The following is an 8,601-nucleotide window of genomic DNA, read 5'->3' on the forward strand; positions in this document are numbered from 1 at the left end:
TCTAAAAAGTAAATGTCCCCATTCTTCATATTTTCATCATACAAGGAGATTCTGGACAAAATGTAGCCTGATGAAACCAGATGGCATCATTATATTTGCACTTGAAGATGTTTTAAGTTAAAATCTTACTCTTCTTAATAGTGTTCTTACCCAATCATGAAAGATTAAAAAGGACCTAATGTGTCTCATAGAACATTAACATCTATAGAAGGACACAGTCTCATGCCCAGATTGGATGAATTGCAAACAAACTTGTTTCTTTTCTTTGCACAGCCTCCATTGTGATCGGGAAATGGTGGTGTGAGATGGAACCTTGTCTAGAAGGAGAAGAGTGTAAGACACTCCCTGATAATTCTGGATGGATGTGTGCTACAGGCAATAAAATCAAGACCACAAGAGTAAGTTGTTTTGTTTTGTTTTTTCCAAATGTCTCATGCATGTTACAAACTGTACTGTTTGCCTTTGTGTTGTATAAAGAGCACCCAGAGAAGCTTTGAACAGGAGAGAAAGAAGCCTTTTCCCCAGCAGAAACTATTTTTGACGGTTCAGATCAGTGTCCATCCATCAAAGAGAAGTTAGAGATTGAACTTGACTTCTCCATACTGAGCAGTTTAGTGTGTCTGTTATGGACTCATAAACAAAGCTAGGCTGCCATCGCCAAAGGGAAGAGGGGCAGTGAGGCGGGTATTTGGATAATGCATTGGACATCTATGGTGCTCAGAATAGATAATAAAATAAGATCTTACCTAATTAATCCAGATGGTTTTCTAAAAAGCTCTGCATTTAAGTACTGCTATTTTCTAAAGGTTGTTTAAAGGAATTTTTGATGCCCTTTTAGGGAAATGAAAGGTTTCTCTGATGTGAATAATTGTTCTTTGCTTTGTGTGGTTGAAGCAGGAATTGGCTTCAAAATATGTAATGACGTGTATGAGGCTACCCAGCCCATCAGAACTGGTGTCATAAGGCTGGAACAGGTTAGAGAAGCCAGTCTAGGCCAGTTGTTGACTCTGTAGTTACTGGTTCATAAGAAAGTTTGAAAGTTCTAATGGGGGTACCAAGGGGGTCCTTTAGGGTGTGTAAGACAGTAACTATTCACTGTACAAAACTCTATTAGTATAAAAGTCTATTCATATTTTAACAGTCAGTATGGTGATATGTACATGAACCATGAGAATATCAGCCCTGTTATGTGTGTATATGTTGCAAGTATTGGGTACTTTTTAAAGCAAGTTCCATTAGTTAAAATTCCAATATGTTGAACTTGTAAGTTTCCAAAAGAATGATCCGAATTTCAAAGAGCATATCTGATTCCAGCCCCTCAATCATGAGTCTTAACCTGGTCTTTCTTCTCAGAATTTTCATTTCAAAAAATAAAATTGGTTCTTGCAGTTTTGTGATGCAGAAAACATAACACTTTATGAAACTTTTTATAACTGAAGGCTCTGTTTTTCTAGTTTAGTTGCCTATACTGATCACGTTAGCCAGTAAATGGCTCTACCTCCCTGGCTTGCAGCCAGAAGGCTTGTCAAAACCATCCTATCTTGTTAACCTACAAATTGAAGGTGCCAAGAAATTCAATCTAGACTATTGTATTTCATTTCAGTGAAACATCTACAGAAGAGAGTGTTTAAAACTGAACCTAGTTTGTGCTACTTACCCCAGAAGTCATCTTAATTAGCTGGTCTACAGTATGGATTTTTTGGTTTCCCTTTGGTTACATTTTTCATGAAGATGATTTTACCAGATAATTTGAAGCTACCCTTGCAAGTTAGTTTTAAGCTACTCTGTATTTTAGCCAGTATGGTTGGAAATCAGTAGCCGTTGTTTTGAACATGTTGTTGACCTGCTCTCTGCCAAATCTCCATTCCCTATTCCAAGGGACAACCAATCACCCTTCATTGATGGTAATCCTTGTTCTCATAGTACCTTTAGACTTAAAACTCCTTAAAGAACAATAATGCAAGTCAAAATAGTTCAGAATTTAGATATGTAAAGTTCCAAGAGTACCAATGAGAAGATTCTTTGGCTGACAGAAAATAAAACAAAACAGAAATTATTAATGGTGCTTCTTTGTGACCCGTGTCACTTTCTTTTATTTGGCTTTCATAGAGTATATTTTAAAACCATCATGCTTGTGGTAATACATCCTAGACATTCTTCTGAATCACCAAAGTATGGTGTGTGGAATCTGATCATGGTAATACAGGCAAGTACACATTGTGTTCACTATGCCATAGGTGGGCTGAACGCAATCCAAATAGTTGAACAGTAAAAGAGAAATAAATCACCCTTACAGGCTGTTTAAAGCAGAAGATGTACCTGTTTCTGATGTGTACATCTGTTTCAGGCAAGGAAATAAGAGGGTCCTCTATAGCCATGTGTGTGGCATGTCAGTCAACTAAGAATTCTCAAGTCTCTCTTTAGAGAAGGAAAAAGAAGGCAGTAGAAAAAGCGGAATGTTTCAGACCTTACGAAAACCCAAACACTGCAATTGACATATTTTCTTCCCCCTTCTTTACAAAGAAATTCATGATGAAATAAACACTTTTAAACACAAAAGCCACAAGTTAAGTCCAAATGATATACACAGGTGCTCCATCCCATATAAATGGCTAACACCAGTCCTTAGATCATATACTCTAAAAAATAGGTTTTATATGAATTTTTCTAGTATGCCTTGTATGTTTTTCCCCATCAGAGTATAAATATGCCTACACACTTCAATGTTGACCCCAGCAATTTAACTTTTAAAAGTTTAAGTCACAGATGTATTTTAATTAGGAATAGGAATCATATGTTTTCATTGTTCTTTAAGAAGTAATCTTTAGGGTAAAAATTCAAGACCTTATTAAAGTGAAAGGAAGAATAAAGAAAATCACCTCTTTTTGTTGTATGGGTAAGATTGGTTCAGAGTTCTTTAAGAAAAAAACAAAAGCAGAAAACTGAAGAAACATACTCAGATTGCTAATGGCAACTGTGAATTTCCTGCAAAGTGTTATTTTTTAAAAGGAGCTTCAGTGTAAAGAAATTTGCAAGAATGATTCCTGGGACTTCAGTCTTTCTCCTTACATTTTTTTTTCCATATAAACTCCCTATTATGTGAGTTACTTCCCAACCAATCATCCTAAGCCAAAATTCTCAGCATTTTTTGAAATGTTGATAAACAAAAGACGGTTTAAAGTGTGCTCTAATTTAAATTTTTAGAATGCTCATTTTTTAAGGAAGGTGGAGAGTAGAAATTCAGTATTTCATTTAACCCACCAGATACCACAGAATATAGACTAGCCAGGGTAACAGGCCACAATCTGAAGGGAAATCTTGGGGAAACTGGATCTGGGTGCAATAAAACTCAGAAGGAAGGAGAGAAGATAAGTGGAATCAAGCAGAGGCTTCCCTTTCAGGAGACTTGGCAGAATAAATCACAGGGAAAGAGGAAACTTCCTGAATGCCACGCTATGGAAAGTAATCACTCTTGAGAGGTGCTCCAAAAACTTGGCATGGGCACAGTAAGATAGATGCCTTCTGAGAAGCTTGGTGCATCTGGGTGAAGCTTCTTGGCTATACTTTAACACTGTTCCTGCTTGATCATAGCTTCAGTTGTTTTATCAAATTGCTTTGTTAGGAATTTGGAGCAAGACTAAACTATGTAAATATTGGCTAGAGATTTTCTTCCTATGGTTTTAGATATCCATTAGTGTATCCCTTTTCTTTAAACTGATATATGAAAAATGTAAGTTGGCTGAATTTTACCCCTGTTCCTACTTGATCATGGCTTCAGTTTTTTTAATTACATTGCTTTGTAGGTAGTTTGTAGCAAGACTAACCTGCCTAGATATTGACTAGAGATTTTTTTCCTATGGTTGTTGATACCCATTGGTTTATCTCTTTTCTTTAAACTGATGGAGGAAAAGCATAAGTGTGAAAGGTGAAGAGGCTATAGTCCATGTATTCAGGAATGAATCTACGACATTGTGTATTCAGGAATAGTGACTTAATTCAGAAAGCTAGACTTCCCCTTTGAGGAAATAAGTTGTCTGACAATGCTGTAATAATTTATGTGTAGAAAGTGAACAATGATAGTTCAATCCAAAATCACTCGGGAAGGAAAATTAGTAGATTAAAATACCAGAACGTAATCTGGTTTTATATCTGGGCAAATATCAAGCAATTTCTTGGATTTCCTTCATCCAAGTATGTTAATGTCTTTCACATTAGTGAGGAGATCAACAGTTAGTGTACACTGTAAAGTCTCATTCCCTAAAAGAGTAATTTACCGACCTCAGATTGCAACCTATCCCCTCAGATTACACACCTAACCACAATAGCCATCTTTTCAGATGTGGTATGCCCTGTGACTCACCCAGTGCAATTCACCAGAGTCACTTGTCCACAGCCTCCTGGCCTTATCCTCCTAATGGCTTTGTATATCTCCACCCACTCTAATCACCCCAATGTGTTTTTTTTAATATAACTGAGGAGTAAAATACCAGCTTTGACACATTCCAGCTTCTTCACTCCAAATTCCACCAGGCGTGAAAGGTTCTGAGAGTCTTGACCGTCTTGATCTCATCCGTTCGTTTTGCAAAAAATGCCTTTGAGAGAGAGAGAGAGAAATGATGGGAAAGAGGGGAGGCTGGAGTGAGAGGTATTAGAGACTGCAGGAAGGAAGAGTAAACTATCTTCTTAAAGAATAAACTGCTATCAAAATTGCCACAAATAATCCAAGTGTGCTCATTCATTTCTTTAACTAATAAATAGTATTAAACCTCTATTATCTAAAGTTAAAGTCTTGGGAATGTGATGATGGTCATGACATGGCCCCTGGTCTTCCACGAAGGATAGAGCCTAAAGTCGGGTGGGATGGGGAGAGAGGGAGGGTCATTACAATTTTTTTTTTTTAAGGCAATTCCAGATTAGTTTTGGAAATGTCTCTTTCTCCTTCCTTTTGGTGGAAAAGAAGACAGTGAAAACAAATGTGATAAACACTACTGGACTATAAGAAACCAAAGTTTGAAAGTATCTGTTATTTGTATGGAAAGAGTAAAAAAATAAATGTGTGAAGTTTTCTTATACTTTCTGCCCCTGGCCCAACCAACTTTTGAATGCAAGCATGTATTACCATTCCTACCTAACCCTGAAAGCTTTAAATGAACTTCACTCCTGGACTCAGAATACTCAGTTTCTAAAACAATAAAGAATTAGGAGATGATGAAGAAAACTGTTTTAAGTCCTAGAACTCTAAAATAGAACCTTCAACTTTATTAGAACCATCGTCATGCTGTAAACCAGTGATTGTTCATGCATGCATCCTTCTGAATATGAGTCTTTGGGACCATTATTTGAATGGATTGAATGACATCAGTAGTTATAGAAGTATGCCATTGATTGCCCTTGAAAACTATATCATTGTTTGAGTGGAACAGTTTCTCGCCTTGCAAAGGTCTCTTAAATTCCTCAACAAGTGTGATCCAACCTTGGCAATGACTTCACCTTATGCCACCTCTCTGCATCTTACGAGCGACCAACATGACAAGGCTAATGAACTTCCTTCTCGTGACATTCTCATCAGACAGACATAGGAATAACTACATAATTTACAGAAAGAGTCCAGTGCAAAATGAAAACACAAAACCCCTTTTTAAAAATTACTAAGAATTTCAAAATGGCAGTTGCAGATCATTAAACCAAGTGTGAGGTCCTTTTCGGCTCAGGGCTCCCCACAGTTACGTAGGTTGCATGCCCATGACCGCAGTCTTCCTTAACCATTGCTCCAAGAGTCTGTGTCCTCACTTGTGGCAAAAATTAATGAATTGATAAAATATGATGGCCTGTGCATGTGCTTTGATCACCGTTTGAAAACTACTGCTCTAGACGTGACCATTTTTTATTTCAGTGCACTTGAAAGAAGCAACATCCTAAAAATTCATGGTGTCCTTAATTTTCCTCCTAATCATCTTTCTTTGTGCCTTCTTTTCCTTCTTTTCTTTCTGAAATTTCTTTCTTTCTCTCTTTGCTTTCAGATTCACCCAAGAACCTAATGGAAGCATTTGTTATAGTAATAAAGGAAAATCAACTCTGCGGAAAAAACATTTTAAAAAATTAAAACATCTTATACATTAGAAGCCAAATGGATTTCTTATTTGCACTTTGACTGATTACCAGATAAGCACAGTGCTTTTACTGTGTATCACAGAGTATCCTAGAGGGAGAAGACCCGAAGTTTTGGCGGTACCATGGAAAGTGGGTTAAGAAAAAAAAATGGGTTTTCTCAATGCAAATCTTCGGGATTATGAAGAACGATCAACTATCTTCTCATTTGGATCTATAGTTACTTTGTACCACTTGAAATACATGTATATACATAATATTTTGAAATATTATATATTCTCTTCAAGAAATGAACTGTACCACAGTTTGAGACGGCTGGTGTACCTCTTTGAGTTTTGGATGTTTTGTTTTGTTTTCTTGTCATTTCTTTTGCTATCGGCAAGGAAAACATGTGCCCTTTTGAGAGGTGGGCACAGCACTGACACTGGAAGGCCAGCTACAGGTGGGCTCCTGGAATCTGAGGCATCAAAACAACACTGAGGCAAGAGCTTCCTTCTGTTTCTACAGGTGGCCCAAGGAAGCACACCATCCTGATTTATTGTTTTCTATCCTCTGCGATATTAGCATGCAAGCTTGGCTTACATAACCATACTTTATATTCAATTGATATATAATACCGTTCTAACCTCTTCCAGGAAAATATTTTTAGAACTACTAGCTTTTCCACAGATAAGAAAAACGAGGATTCTTGAGGGAGCCACTCCACCATGCTGTTAAGACTCTGGCAGAGTGATGGTCAAATATGGATCCCTGTATTAAGTTCTGTAAATACAGTGTCTTAAGGCTTTGTATAGCTATCCTAAACTGCAGAAATGTCCTCTGATTAAATTCAAAGTCTGACATCATTAATAACATAGTGCTGTAGCAACAAGTCTTATCATGGCACCTCTTTCTACATTTGATTTGATTTTTCCAAGAGTATTCAGAGATCTCTTCTGGTGAGATGGAAAGACTGTTAAAGCAGTTAGGTTTCAGAATGATCTGTGTGACCAAATGTTGGACAGCCCTATTAAAGTGGTAAATAACTTCTTTCTAAATCATTGTGTCCTCTTCATTTGTCATTTATTTTTCTTCAATCAGCATTAGCCAAATCCAGAGAACATTCATGTAGTGACACATAGTCCACAAGAATTATTTGCACTAGGTCACTGCTGCCATCATAACCAATATTTCCAACTCTAATAATCTGAAAACTAGAAATTCATTACTAGATGTTCAGTGTCCTCAGCCAGCAAGATGAAATGTCAAATCCTATTATTGGGCTTCCATAGTGATCACCTGGATGATACAGGGCTCAGGCCCCCAGAGATCAATTTGTGTCCATCTTGTTTTTTTAGAGTTACTTAGCTGACACTTTTAAGAAAGACTATCTACTTAAATTCTTGTTTAAGTAGATATTATGTTAGCACTCTGGTAGAGCATAATATTACTGTACATTCCTGTTACTTATCATATCATACTGCAAGTGTGTTTTTTCCCTCCAAAGTCTTTTCTCCAGAATATGTGTTATTAGAGCCTGTTACTAGATCAGTAGCACAGTGGTTCTCCTAGAGTGGATTTTTCAGTTGACCTTTGGGTAAAATCCAGGGGCTCCTTCATCTCTTCTAATATACCTTGAAATCTGATTGAATATATAAATACTCTAACTAGGTGGATTTGTTCTGCATCTTGAATGCCTATAGAAGCATCCAAAAATAGAAGTGGAAACCTTATTGCAAAATCTGAGCTTCCTAAACACTTTAACAAATATTTTCTAGGAGGTAGCATAAAATTCACACCAACAATTCAGAATTGCTTGAATTTTGTGGTCCATATCCATGTACCATGTAATATGTTACAAGTTGATTTCATCTATAAATTTCAGAGGTGAAAACTGAAGTCATAAACCCAAAGATTTATCTAGAACAGTACATCCCAAAACGTGGAGCAAGAGACTTCTATAATCAAATATATTAGGGAAATTTTTTTCAACAAAATAAAGTAGAAGTACTTAAAGGGATTCTCAGAGCCTTTAATACATCAAAAGATACTGTTTGTCCTCAAGAAAGACTAAAACAGGGGGAGTAAAGAAAAAGGCTTCTAGAATCCAAGCATGCTGAGTGGTCCTTGACTAATGGAGCACTCGTTTGCTGACTAATAGAAGCTGCAAGAAATTATTTCTTTGTGAGGATAAATTTACTGCATTGTCGTGTCTTCAGTTTTTCTAGAGAACCAGAAGTCTGGATTTTTTTTTTTTTAAGAAGTCTGGATTTTTACATACAGTCTTCTAACATTCTTAAATAAGATGAACCAAAATGAGACTATTTCCATTAAAAAACTCTGCAAGACTTATTACTGCCCAAAATATCTGACCATGTGGCCTTTTCTATAAGATTAGTATTTTCTGAAATACCCTTTGAAGAGCGTTTGTCCTGAATAAAGAAATCCAATGAGAAGCAAATGTTTTTCTTTTCTATGGCCTCACACATGTATACCATACTCATGATTCTCAAT

The 8,601-nt window shown here is 36.6% G+C and overlaps 1 long non-coding RNA gene across 1 annotated transcript; it reads left to right on the forward strand.

Annotated features, from left to right (window-relative positions):
• The first annotated feature begins 273 nt into the window (after positions 1-273).
• LOC120868406 lies at positions 274-7,145 on the forward strand. Its single transcript, XR_005722218.1, has 2 exons — positions 274-398; positions 6,021-7,145. It is a non-coding gene; the product is annotated as an uncharacterized LOC120868406 (long non-coding RNA).
• Positions 7,146-8,601: the final 1,456 nt, after the last annotated feature.

The sequence above is a fragment of the Oryx dammah genome, unplaced genomic scaffold, assembly GCF_014754425.2.
Source record: "Oryx dammah isolate SB20612 unplaced genomic scaffold, SCBI_Odam_1.1 HiC_scaffold_9, whole genome shotgun sequence".
In the NCBI taxonomy this organism is placed as follows: domain Eukaryota; kingdom Metazoa; phylum Chordata; class Mammalia; order Artiodactyla; family Bovidae; genus Oryx; species Oryx dammah.